The 13733-nt window shown below is 40.2% G+C and overlaps 1 protein-coding gene and 2 pseudogenes across 1 annotated transcript in view; 2 read left to right on the plus strand and 1 right to left on the minus strand.

The window, feature by feature from the left end:
- The window catches only part of OTUD7B (OTU deubiquitinase 7B), a 60097-nt gene that overhangs the window by 27825 nt on the left and 18539 nt on the right, over positions 1-13733 (minus strand). The gene's annotated exons all lie outside the window — the stretch shown is intronic.
- Positions 3895-10564, plus strand: LOC100653550 (N-alpha-acetyltransferase 15, NatA auxiliary subunit-like; annotated as a pseudogene).
- Positions 11966-13473, plus strand: LOC135230553 (N-alpha-acetyltransferase 15, NatA auxiliary subunit-like; annotated as a pseudogene).

The raw sequence follows: 13733 nt of genomic DNA on the forward strand, positions 1-13733 counted from the left end.
CCAATTCCTTCGATGGGCCACATGCACCTCATCTGCACAGTCCTATTCAGTCATTTAGTGGGAGTTACAAAGACTATGGCTAGAAGGGCCATATTAAGTAGTTCACTGTACCACAGGCTGCCCCCCTGGTTCTTCTAGCCATTGACCCTTTCATATCTGAAGGATTAACTTCCCTCTTCCAATCATTTTACCAGTCCAAAACAGTCATTAACAATTAGTCCTTCAGCAGGGCCAAGAGTCCTCAGGGTAAGGTTACTCAGGTACCAGCCATTCAGGTCTGCTGCAGGTGTCCATCTGATCTCGTCAGGTTCTCCAAAAGTTCTTCTTGTCTTTACCCTTTCTGATAAAATTTAGCTGAGAGAAGATTATTCCCTCTGAGCCTCACGAGGTATAAGCATACCAAAATCTTTAAGGGGCTTTAAGTTTGGCCATTGTACTCCAGTTCAGCAGCTCCTCCCCCTTAGTCTACTCTTTCACACTTACAGCTTCTACAATTAGTTTTTACAATCACAATTAACCCTGTTAACAATCAACACTCACAACTGAATCATATAATCCTATCAGCATCTTCCTCCCTCCCCCCAATCAGGAAAAAAGGAATCTATTCAGTGGTGATCCTCCCTTGTCCCCCTCATTTTGAGTGTAAGCACATTCACAAAAGCATGTAAGCCAGCCACTTCATGCCTTTATCCCCCTCCATTTTAGATAGCCAATGTTTAAATTGCCCACCCCTATCAAACCAGTACTCTGTAGAGACAAGCATGTTCCTTAGTGTGAAGAATCTTCTGTTGCAGTTGGAACTTTGAGCATCTGCATCCATGAGCGAAGTCCAGTCCAGAACAAGTCATCAAATTGCAGCAGTCTACACCAGCGAACAGTATTAAACATGTTTCTCTTCATTCAGTTGGATTCTAGTCAGCTCATCCCTACCCATCCAAGCTAGGTCACAATGGGTACCAACATAGACTCAGGAGTTCACACTTCCCTGCACTTCAGACCAGCCAGCCCCTTCTTTCTCTCATTCCTAGCCCCCATGGGCTAGGTCAATGGGCACCACCTGTAAGCTCAAGAGTCCACACAACTCCTTGGATTTCTGATCAGCCAGCCCTTTCTCTCTCTCATCACTAGCCTCCATGGGCTAGATGGACAGGTGCCAATGGAAGATGTCTAAACTCAGTCCGTCTCTTCATTGCTGCACCTCCTCCACTTCCACTCATTGAGTGGTCCCAGGTGGTCACCACAAATGAGCATACCAAGCTGTCTACTTACCAGCTCCCCTTAACTTCCAGTCCTACAATGGGGTTCTTCTGATGGGCACTGACTTTTCCTGACTCAATGTACCCAAAGGCAAACCACTTGCCAGAGAAACTCAAAATGTAAAAGTAGTTTTTTTTTCCCTAAAGGTCCTTCTGTGAAATGCAAATTTCCTGCTCTCTAAATAGCTCTGTGTGGGTCTGCATGTCTTTTCAAATGCAAATCTCATGACTCCAAAGGTTCAGGGTGGGGGTCAGGTTTTCAACCTAAGCTCCCAGTACTCTATACACAGGGCTACTGCATTCAAGCCAACAGCCTGTGTTTCTGTCAGAGCAAATCCTAGTTCCCCTTTTAGCATATCCAATCAAGTATTAAAAGCTGAAGGCAGAGTTACACATTCTCTGTAATCTATAATACCTAATATTCATTTCTATCATGCATTTAGGTCAGCTTTACAACACTAGATAGGAGGAACATGTTGCCTTCAAGTCAATTCCGACTCATAGCAACACTACAGGACAGAATAGAACTGCCCCATAGGGTTTCCAAGGAGCAGCTGGTAGATTTGAACTGCCGACCTTTTGGTTAGCAGCTGAACTCTAACTACTGTGCTGCCAGGGCTCCCCATATCCATAGTACATTCAAACGAACACATAACCCTTTTAAAAAACATTCCAGTTTCCTTCTCCACCCTTTGACGATCTTCCCGTTCATATACATATGGCCTCGGGTCTCTGGGTGGGTGGAAGCAGTAGACCCTGGTCCCCTATCCAGCTTATCTGGCCTGGTTTTTGCTCCGGTCCACGGCAGATGCAGCTTTTTCTCCCTCAGCAGCAGCATAACTCTCCTTTCAGCCATTACAGATAATAACCAAAGTAATCATCTAAGAATCAAAGGTTTCAATTCCCACACCCCTTGTCCTTTCTCTCACAAACTCCTGTGCTTTCATGAGTTTGGAGCCACTGCAACAAATCCTGCTTCTGATATCAACTGTAAAAGTGGCATAGCAGAAGTGTCTAACCTCCACTAACTCCACAAGGGAGAAGGAGAATCAAGATCAACAGCCCAAGGCTGACTGCTATTAAGTGGAGGTCAGACGTACCTCCTCTCCAACTTTTAAGCCTAGCAGGATGGCAAAACTGACCAATACCCTCAAACCAAAAAACCAAACCCACTGCCATCGAGTCGATTCCGACTCCTAGCGGCCCTGTAAGACAGAGTAGAACTGCCCCATAGTTTCCAAGGAGCACCTGGCAGATTCGGACTGCCGCCCTCTTGGTTAGCAGCTGTAGTACTTAACCACTACACCACCAGAGTTTCCACCAATACCCTCACTAGAGTTCTATTCACTTTATTTACATGGTCTCACCTCCACAAGAGTGCCATGCACTTTTACTTTATTAGCAAGTTATCCAATCCCCCAGGTGGGCCACAGCACCTCATTTGCATAGTCCCATTCAGTCATCTGGTTGGAGTTACAAAGACTATGGCTAGAAGGCCGTATGAAGTAATTCATTGTATCACGGCTTCCAAATTCTCACACTATACCTACTCTCTCAGTTCCGCTGATGCATTAGAGCTGCATCTGAGTCCTCTTTAACTCCTCCCAAAACTCAATGGAAAACTACAACGGTGAAGACTGGTAGGAATTTTCAGAGGTCAGAGACTCCTCCATGTCTATGATGTCAGTCCGAAGGCATCCAGACAGGCAGAAAGAGGAGGGACAGAGGTCCTTTAGAAATTTCACGTAATTCATTAGGTGGGAGGGAGAGATGAATGGTTATCTTGGCAGAATGTTTTTAGTTAATATGGGTCTTTCAACTCAAAGAAACAAAATAAGGCCTTTTTAGAAAGGAAGAGAGTATGATAAAATTTTCCATACTAAAAGGACCTACGGAAACCCTGGTGGTGTAGTGGCTAAGAGCTATGGCTGCTAACCAAAAGGTCGGCAGTTTGAATCTACCAGGTGCTCCTCGGAACCTCTACGGAGCAGTTCTACTCTGTCCTGTAGGGTTGCTATGAGTCAGAATCGACTCAACGGCAGTGGGTATTTTTTAAAGGACCTACAGAAATGTTGCAGATCAGAAATAATGAGTCTGAAAGCGGAAAAAAAAAAAAAGAGAGAGAAAGGAAATAATATGTGTGAAACCTTTACATGTTAGTTCATCTAAACTTCCAAACAACTCTAAGATGTGTGTATTGTAAACTACCTGCTACAGTAATCTGCCCAAGGTTACAAAAATAAAAAGTAGCAGAACCAGGATTTTTATGACCCCAGCCCATGTGACTCCAGAGACCATACACTTGTGCTATACACCACACTAATTTACCCTCACTGCTTCAACTTTTCTCAACTCCAAGGCCCATTCAACAATATGCCATAATAAGGGGAGAATGGGCTCTGGATTCAGAAACCCCGCAGTGGTTAAGTGCTCTGGCAGCTAACCAAAAAAGGTCGGCAGCTCGAATCTGCCAGGCGCTCCCTGGAAACTCTATGGGGCAGTCCTACTCTGACCTATAGTGTGGCTATGAGCCGGAACTGACTCGACGGCAGTGGGTTTGGTTTTTTTGGTTTTGGGCTCTGGATTCAGAGAAATCAAAATTCAAATCCCAGGTCTACCACTTAAGGACGAGGTAATCATGGGTAAGCAACGTAAGCACATTGTGTCTCAGTTCCTTCATGCGGCAAATGAGGAAAATAGCTGCATTTCAGACCTCTTGTGAGGAATAAACAACCTACAACACGCAAAGCTGTTAGTGCAGTTCCTGGCACATAAATCCTCAAAAAAGTCAGTTGCCATTTTCTGTTCAACTCCCTCCCACACACTCTTCCGCAGTCCACTAGAGCCCAACACAGTTCCTGTATCTTCCTTTCAAAAGTCCCCTCTACTCCTCCCAAACAACACCTTCAATACTACAACCGTTTCCAACATACCAATCTTCACACACACACACACACACATACACACACACACAGAGAGATGCTGCCCAGCCTATCAGTCCCATTCCATTGTCTTTCAACTCCTTAAGCCTTGCAGAAAATGTCCTAGTGGGGTTTCCTTAGTTGTACCTTCCACCAGATCATTCTTCAAAATAACAGCAAAAGCAAAGTGCCCTCTCCTAGATTTACAGACACAGTTAAATAGCTCATCATTTCCAAATCCTCAGGAACTGCAATTTCACACTATTTCTTGAAATTTCAATGTCTTAATCTACCTCCCACCTTTACCCCTTACTCATTCCAAGTCCAAAAGATTTTTAAAAATATTTTCTTATCTGCCTGCATGTTGTCTATTTTTTGTATTGGAAGGAATGTTTACATCTCCTCCTACTCACCCTGCACACTTCTGGGTTGTTTTTTACCTCCATTACAGTATGTGCTCAGGGTATGTCTACTCTCCCACAACACAAGGGACAGTGTGTAAAAACAAAAGTTCTACTTGAGCAAGTTTTGATTACTGAACTTTTGACATGGAAAAAAAAAACTACAAATTAACAGGCTACCGTAACAGCTAACCACACTGCTTCTCTAGAATCAACTGTCAAACATTGAGGAACTGACAACCTCTCTTCTTTTTAATTCCTCACTATTGGTCATTTCACTGTCAATCATGGAATTTCCACTAAAGGGAAGAAATAACAGAAGAAAAAATTCAAATGACTCTGCTCTTAGTTATCCATAAGAAATTAATTCACTTCCTAAATTTCAGGTAAATAAACTTCCCTAACCTCACCTACCACCCAGCATACAACTACTAATTTTTTTTTAAATCTAAAATCATTAGAAAAAGAAATGTGTCTTTTATAAAATTGTATAAATCAGTTCAAAGAAAAATACTTTTTGTTGTTATTTTTCTAATTATCCACCTTCAGTTCTGTAATTCCATCTTCCCTGGCCATACACAAACCTCACTTAAACTCTTATAAGCCCAGTTTGGGAAAACAATCACCTGGCACTTGCTGTTATCATATACAGGCAATCCCCAGGTTACAAACAAGATCAGTTCCTAAGTCTGTCTTTGAGTCAAATTTGTAAGAAAGTCAGAACAGGTACATACAGTTCTTATTTAGCATTAGTCAATGCTTTGTTTTAGTATACAGTATACACTTTACCTTTCTATGCAAATAAAACACTTAAGTGCCACAAAGTAGTGCAAGCACTCATTATTACAAACCATTGTATTTAGCTCAAATTTTTAACATAATAGGTTTTATGGCAGTCCGTTCTTAAGTATGAGTTCTAAGTCGGACATTCATAAGCCAGGGCCTGCCTGCCTTATTACTTTTTAATATTAGTTGGCCTTCCTGATCCTCATATCTTATCTCTCCAATCTGACTATTAGTTACTCATTCAAGCTGGTCCACCAGGTACTAGGTACTGTGCTATGGCCCAGGGATACAAATACAGAAGGGAAGCCACAGGCCTACCTTTAAGGCACTCCAGTGTGGTTATTAGTGCACAGTGGGGTATGAATAAGTGTAAGGAGCCACCGGGCTACCTGAATGGGTTAGGGAAGCTTCTCAAACTTTTACATGAGTCTTGACGAATATATGAGAGCTCACTAAGCTGGGGGACAGGAGTACATTCTAGACAGAATTAAGATCTTTGAGGCTGGTATCTTTCTTTTATACTTCAAAAAATTCTAAACAGAAAAAAAAAATTAGAGAGAACATTAACTGGTCCAATTTAGAGAAATGCTGATAATCAAAGTGGTGTACCTACTTTTATTACAAACGACATTCTGAAACAGTTTCTAGCCTTTAATTATGGTGAGCTTACACTTCAAAAAAAAAAAAAAAACTAAGGTTTGTCATGGATTGAATTGTGTCCCCCAGAAATGTCTGTCACGTTGACTAGTCCATGATTCCCAGTATTGTGTGATTGTCCACCATTTTGTCATCTGATGTGATTTTCCTTTGTGTTGTAAATCTTATCTCTATCATGTTAATGAAATGGGATTAGCGGCAGTTAGATTGATGAGGCAAAACTCAATCTGCAAGACTAGATTGTGTCTTAAGCCAATCTCCTTTGAGAAATAAAAGAGAGAAGCAAGCAGAGATACACAGGGACCTCATATCACCAGGAAAGAAGCACTGGGAACATAGTGCATCCTTTGGGCCCAGGGTCCCTGTGCTGAGAAGCTCCTCGACCACAGGAAGATTGATAACAAGGACCTTTCTCCAGAGCAGACAGAGAGAGAAAGCCTTCCCCTGAAGCTGGCACTGTGAATTCGGACTTATAGAGCCTACTAGACCGTGAGAGAGTAAACTTGTTTGTTGAAGCCATTCACTTGTATTTCTGTTACAGTAGCACTAGATGACTAAGACAAGGTTTTAGAAAAAAAAAAATTCTAAACAGGCCTAACACATAGGAAATGCTTAATATGTGTGGTTCTACATTATTCATGCTACTCCATGTGTGGTTAATTGAGAGCTCTCTGTATCTAAAATAGGCCTGTGGACTCCTTATTGGTTTCAAATGTCAAATTCACCTCACTGGTATGGATAACCACGGTCTATATGAATAAATATAACTTACATTTGTACAGCTGTCCACTGAGAATAACTTCTCTTTTCTGTAATTGTTTTTAAAGCACTTTCCCAAATATGGCCTCATTTAGCAAAAAGAAAAAAAAAATTTAATGCCCTTTGAGGTCTTTAAACTCTTTTCTGATGGAAAACACATATACACAGAGAAGCTTACAAAGCTTAAATGATGCCCAGCTAGCAAGGAACCTGGACCTAGGTATTCTGGCTCTGAATCCTGGGTTCATATCAGTTCTCCAGAGACTTACGGCAAAATCAAATCAGTCTAGCCATGAAAACTCCAAAGGCTAAAGAACTCTTAATATTTTGCTTTTAAAAACACTATTCATGTTCATGCACAGTTTCCTAGCCACCACCATACTCCCTGGGCCCCGTCAACCCAACAAACACACAAATTTCTATTTCTAAGTTGGAGTTAAAAACAGGAACTCCAACCCATGATACCCTGAGCATTATTAGAGTTTCTTTCATTTATATAAGTTGTGCCTAGCATTTTTCTTTTAAAAGCAACCAAGTCTTCTATATTTATGCACATAAAATCAGTTATGAACATATATATAATCAGACAATTCTAGTTCAACTAGGAATACAGAGTCCGCACTTCTAATATTTATATCATTAACACTTCACATTTGGGTCTTACATGGAGTAAACCTGGTGGTGAGGTACCAAGTCAGTCTATTTTCCCTGTTTCACACTTTAGAATCATAGACTTTTAGAAGTCGGACATTAGAGATCGTTTTGTTCCATACCCTCAAGTTACAGTTGAGAGCCAGGTGAGTAAGATTACGTAACTTGTCCAAAGTCACGAGCTAACTAGCAGCAAAACTGGATACAGAACGTAAGTCAGCTTACTCCCATTCCAGTAATCTTTGCTCTACTTCACATATATCTCTAGCTGTCAATTCTTCCTGTGACGTACTTTGTGGATTTCCACAAAAACTGCCTTTCTCCCTGCCACCCAGCTAAATTTCTTACTTCTGCAGAAGTGTACCAAAGGAAGAAATCTGTACTTAGGAAATTTAATTAAGTCACTGAAAAAACCATATTTAGGAAGGGAAATCATAAAGAAAATCATAAAGGCATGCTAAAATCAGATCATCTTTTTGGTTTTGCTCATCCCCACTAAAGATACAAACCAGATTTGGAAATATTCTTCTAAAACCACATTCCTAAGGTCTGAAATTTTATAGCAAGAGGTTAGGACAAAACTATATGTGAAATACGGACAGATTTTTTTTCTTTTCTATTGACAGTTTGAAGCTATACTTTTCACACATTATTAAGAAATCACAGTGCATAACTAAATTCTGAACAGGACAAAATATAAAACTAAGAGAGAAATAAAGCACCAGCTTTTAACGTATTAACTCTCCTGGTCCAAAAGTGTAAAGCCTGAAAGTATTAAAGCAGTAACTTTCCCCACATTTACCTTTATTCATGTTTACATGTGGGAGAGCTACAACTCTTCCTCCTCTCAGGAAAGCTACCGTCAGCACAGTAGCACTCAAGTCACTGCAGTTCTCCCCTGATGAACCTTAACCTCCTGACTCAATAAGTGCTTTCTGAGGACCCACTCTGTGCTAGGCAGTCTGCTAAGTGGGGTAGAAACATCAACCACTAAGTCATCATCCCTATTTCTACAAGTTCATCAAATGAGCTGGTTCCAGGGAAAACCCCAAGATTGGAATCAGCTAACTTCCACTATTCAGCAAAGGTTTACTGAGTGCCAGGCATTAGAGACAGAAAAAAACGAAAAGGAAATTTTAAAAGGTGAGAGTTCTCAAAATTTACTAAACTTTCTCTTCTGGATTATTCAAAACAAGAATGCCTGTCATTAGGAGTTGACTGTAAAGGCTTTTGATGATAATGCCTAACCAAAAAGTTTGGTCAAAGGCACTGTTCCCTTAATCTTACTACTTTGCAAATACTGTCTTGGACCAATACTTTTTTGTTATCTATTGTAGAATTCATATAACAGGAATGTGGTTGATCTTACAATAAACTGAGAAGTGTTGTTTCCTACGTAGACAGATACATCTAGTAAAATATGCTGTATTCCTACGTAGACAGATAAACATCTAGTAAAATATGCTGTATACACATAAGGCCAAACACATGACAAATCCTGTTAAACTTTCTTGCCACCGTACTCAGTGGGTCAAAGTAGTATAGGCAACCCGTCATGATGACATAGCACCAGGCCAAGTTTTCAGGGTGGCAAGAATCTGCTCTTCCTTCTCCTGTCCGTAAAGAATACAAAAGGTATCAATTAAGCCACAAGACATCTGGCAAATATCCATTGCCCTCGAAGTCTTCCTCCTTGAAATTAATCCAGGAAACAAACACTTCTAAAAATGAGTCTTATCCCATTATTATTTTAAATATTATTCTTGGTAGTGGTGGTGGTAGCAGCAACAACTGCTAGCTTTTATAGTTATAGTATTACAAAATACTTTCAGATATATTATCTTATTCACTGAAAAAATGGAGAGAGGATAAATGGAAACATCATAGGCAACTATCTCAAATATTAAATATCAAACCCAGGGCTCTTCAAGCAGATCTTGAAATGCTATGAACATAAAACAGTATAGAAATGAACTGAAGTTCTGTAAATAAATCTTCTCTAACCCCAAATTTGCAGAGCATGGAGAAACTCTGGCCGTGAAACGATTAACATTGAACTGTTTGGGGCAAAAGGAAGAAGCTTATGAAATGATTCATAGAGGTTTGAGAAATTACTTCAAGAATCCTGTGTGTTGGCACATTTATGGTCTTCTCCAATGGTCAGACAAGAAGTATGATGAAGCCATTAAGTGTTACAGAAATGTGCTAAAAAAAATGGGATAAAGACAATCTTCAAATCTTAAGGGACCTTTCTTTACTACAGATTCAAATATCAATTACTTCAGCTTCGACCTGTACAGAGAGCATCATGGTTGGCTATGCTACTGCTTATCATTTATTAGAAAATTATGAAATGGCAGCGAAGATTTTAGAAGAATTTAGGAACACAACAGATATCCTCTGATAAAGTAGATTATAAATACAGGCATACCTTGGAGATACTGTGAGTTTGGTTCCAGACTACCTCAATAAAGTGAATAAATCACAATAAGGTGAGTCACTTGAATTTTTTGGTTTCCCAGTGCATACAGAAGTTGTTTTTACACTATACTGTAGTCTATTAAGTGTGCAGTAGCATTATGTGTAAAAAAAAATGTATATACCTTCATTAAAAAATTACTTTATTGCTAAAAAATTCTAACCATCATCTGAGCCCTTCAGCAAGTCAGAATCTTTTTGCTGGTGGAGGATCTTGCCTCCATGTTGATAGCTGCTGGCTGATCAGGGTGGTGGCTGATGAAGGCTGGGGTGACTGTGGCAATTTCTTAAAATAAGACAACAATGAAGTCTGGTGCATCAATCAACTCTTCCTTTCATGAAAGACTTTTCCACAGCATGCGATGCAGTTTGATAGCATTCTACCCACAGCAGAACTTCTTACAAAATTGGAGTCAGTTTTCTCAAAACCTGCTGCTGCTTCATCAACTAAGTTTATGTAATATTCTAAATCCCTTGTTGTCATTTCAACAATGTTCACAGCATCTTCACCAGGGGTAGATTCCAGCTCAAGAAACCACTTTCTTTGCTCATCTGTAAGAAGCAACTCCTCATCTATTAAAGTTTTATCATGAGAGTGCAGCAATTCAGTCACATCTTCAGGCTCTACTTCTAATTATAGTTCTCTTGCTATTTACACCATATCTAGTTACTTCCTCCACTGAAGTCTTGAACCCTTCAAGGTCTTTCACGAAGGTTGGAATCAACTTTTTCCAGACGTCTGTTAAAGGTGGTATTTTGACCTCCTCCCATGAATCAAAAACGTTTTTAATGCCATCTAGAATAATGAATCCTTCCCAGAAGGTTTTCAATTTGCGTTGCCCAGATCCATCAGAGGAATCACTTCGTATGGCAGCTACAGCCTTACAAAACGCGTTTCTTAAATAATAATACTGAAAGTCAAAATTACTCCTTGCTCTATGGGCTGCTGAATGCATGCCGTGTTAGGAGGCATGAAAACACCACTAATCTCCTCGTACATCTCCATCAGAGCTCTTGGAGGACCTGGTGCATTGCCAATGAGCAGTAATATTTTGAAAGGAATTTTTTTTTCTAAGCAGTAGGTCTCAACAGTAGGCTTAAAATATTCAGTAAACCATGTTGTAAACACATGTGCTGTCATTCAGGGTTTGTTGTTTCCATTTATAGAGCACAGGAAGAGTATATTTAGCATAATTCCTAAGTGCCCTAGGATTTTCAGAATTGTAAATGAGCAATGGCATCAAATTAAAGTCACCAGCTGACTCTCTTGTTAAAACAGGAGAGTCGGCCCATCCTTTGAAGGCCTGAAGCCAGGCACGGACTTCTCCTGTCCAGCTCTGTCAGTCTCAGGCGGCGTCTTCCTCCAGGAGAAGGCTGTTTCACCCACACGGAAGAGCTGGTGTACCTCGGCGAGATCTTCTGGAGAACTTGCTGCAGCTTCTACACCAGCACTTGCTGCTTCACCTCGCACTTCTATGTTATGGAGACGGCTTCTCTCCTTAAATCTCACGAACCAGCCTCTACTAGCTTCGAACTTTTCTTGTCCAGCTTCTTCGCCTCTCTCAGCCTTTGGAGAACTGAAGAGTTAGGGCCTGGTTCTGGATTGGGCTTTGGCTTAAGGGAATGTTGTGGCTGGTTTGATCTTCTAACCAAACCACTAAAACGTTCTCCACATCAGCAATGAGGCTGTTTCACTTTCTTACCATTTGTGTACTCGCCGGGGTAGCACTTTTAATTTCCTTCAAGAACTTTTCCCTTGCATTCACAACTTGGCTAATTGTTTGGTGCCTGAGGCCTAGCTATCAGCCTGTCTTGGCTTTTGACATGCCTTCCTCACTAAGTTAAATCATTTCTAGTTTTTGATTTGAAGTGTGAGGCATGGGATTCTTCCTTTCACTTGAACACTAACAGGCCATTGTAGGGTTATTAATTGGCCTAATTTCAATATTGTCATGTCTCAGGGAATAGGGAGGCCTGAGGAGAGGGAGAGAGACAGGGAACGTCTGGCTGGTGGAGCAGTCAGAACACACACAGCATTTATTAAGTTCACAGTCTTATGTGCGAGCAGTTCATGGTACCCCAAAACAATTACGACAGTAATATCAAAGATCACTGATCACAGATCATCAAAACAGATATAATAATGAAATAGTCTGAAATATTGTGGGAACTACCAAAATGTGACAGAGACACGAAGTGAGTACATGCTGTTGGAAAAATGTCCCCAATAGACTTGCTTGATGCAGGGTTGCCACAAACCCGCAATTTGTAAAAAATGCAGTATCTGTGAAGCTCAATAAAGCAAAGCGCAATAAAATGAGGGATGGCTGTATAGCGAACTCCTTTTATATCAGAATCAAGTTCTTCAGGAAGCAAGCCTCTATAAAGAAGCTCCAGAACATCTCTGTACCTATGAAAAGCAAATTTGTGATAAACTTGCTGCAGAAGAAACCAAAGGGGAACTTCTGTTACAATTATGTCGTTTGGAAGATGCTACTGATTTTATGGAGGATTACAAGAAAGAAATCCTAAGAACTGGGCCTACTATAAAGGTTTGGAAAAGGCACTCAAGCCAGCTACGTTATAAAGACTAAAAATTATGAGTAGCCCTGGACTAAATATCCTGGGGGACTGGTGCGAAGAAGACTGTCATTAAACTTTTTATCTGGTGATAAGTTTAAGGAATATTTGGGTAAGATCCTAAGGATGAATTTCAGCAAGGGTTGTCCACCAGTCTTCAATACTTTGAGATCATTATACAAAGATAAAGAAAAGGTGACAATCATAGAAGAATTATATTTGGTTATAAAATGTATCTATAAGAGCTACTGGTTATTTAATCCCAATGACAATGGAAGAGAGGAACCACCAACCACATTACTGTGGGTCCAGTACCACTCGGCACAACATTATGACAAAATTGGTCAGTCATCTATGGCTCTGGAATATATAAATACTGCTGTTAAAAGTACTCCTATTTTGATATAACTGTCTCTTATGAAAGCTAAAATAGATATGCATGCTGGAAATATTAAAGAAGCTGCAAGATGGATAGACAAGGCTCAGGCCTTGGACACGGCAGACAGATTTATCAACTCCAAGTGTGCAGATAGATTTATCAATTCCGAGTGCGCAAAATACATGCTAAAAGCCAATCTGATTAAAGGGGCTAAAGAAATGTGCTCAAAGTTTACTATAGAAGGAACACTGGCGGTAGAGAATTCGAATGAAATGCAACGCATGTGGTCCCAAACAGAATGTGCCCAGGCTTATGAAGCAATGAATAAATTTGGCGAAGCACTTAATGTCACCAGATTGAGAGACATTTTACAAAAATCACTGATGACCTGTTTGACTTTCATATATACTGTATGAGGAAGATTACCGTTAGATCTTATGTGGACTTGTTAAAACTAGAAGATGTACTTCAACAGCATCCATTTTACTTCAAGGCAGCAAGAATTGCTATAGAGATCTACTTGTAGCTTCATGACAGCCCCCTTACAGATGAGAATAAAGAACATGAAGCTGATACAGCAAACATGTCTGGCAAAGAGCTAAAGAAGCTACAGAGAAGAGCTGAAAAGAAAGCCCAGGCAGGAGTAAAGAAAAAAAAAATACAGAAAAAGAAAAGCAACAAAAAAAACCAGAAAAAGATGAAGATGAGGAGGAGGAAGAGGAAACAAGCGGTCCAAAAGAACTTATCCCCAAGAAACTGGCCAACATTGAAACTCCACTGGAAAAAATTATTAAATTTTTAACCCCACTGAAGAACTTGGTGAAGAACAAGACAAACTCATCTTTTTGCCTTTGAGATTTACTTT

This window comes from Loxodonta africana, chromosome 3 (assembly GCF_030014295.1).
Source record: "Loxodonta africana isolate mLoxAfr1 chromosome 3, mLoxAfr1.hap2, whole genome shotgun sequence".
Taxonomy (NCBI): domain Eukaryota; kingdom Metazoa; phylum Chordata; class Mammalia; order Proboscidea; family Elephantidae; genus Loxodonta; species Loxodonta africana.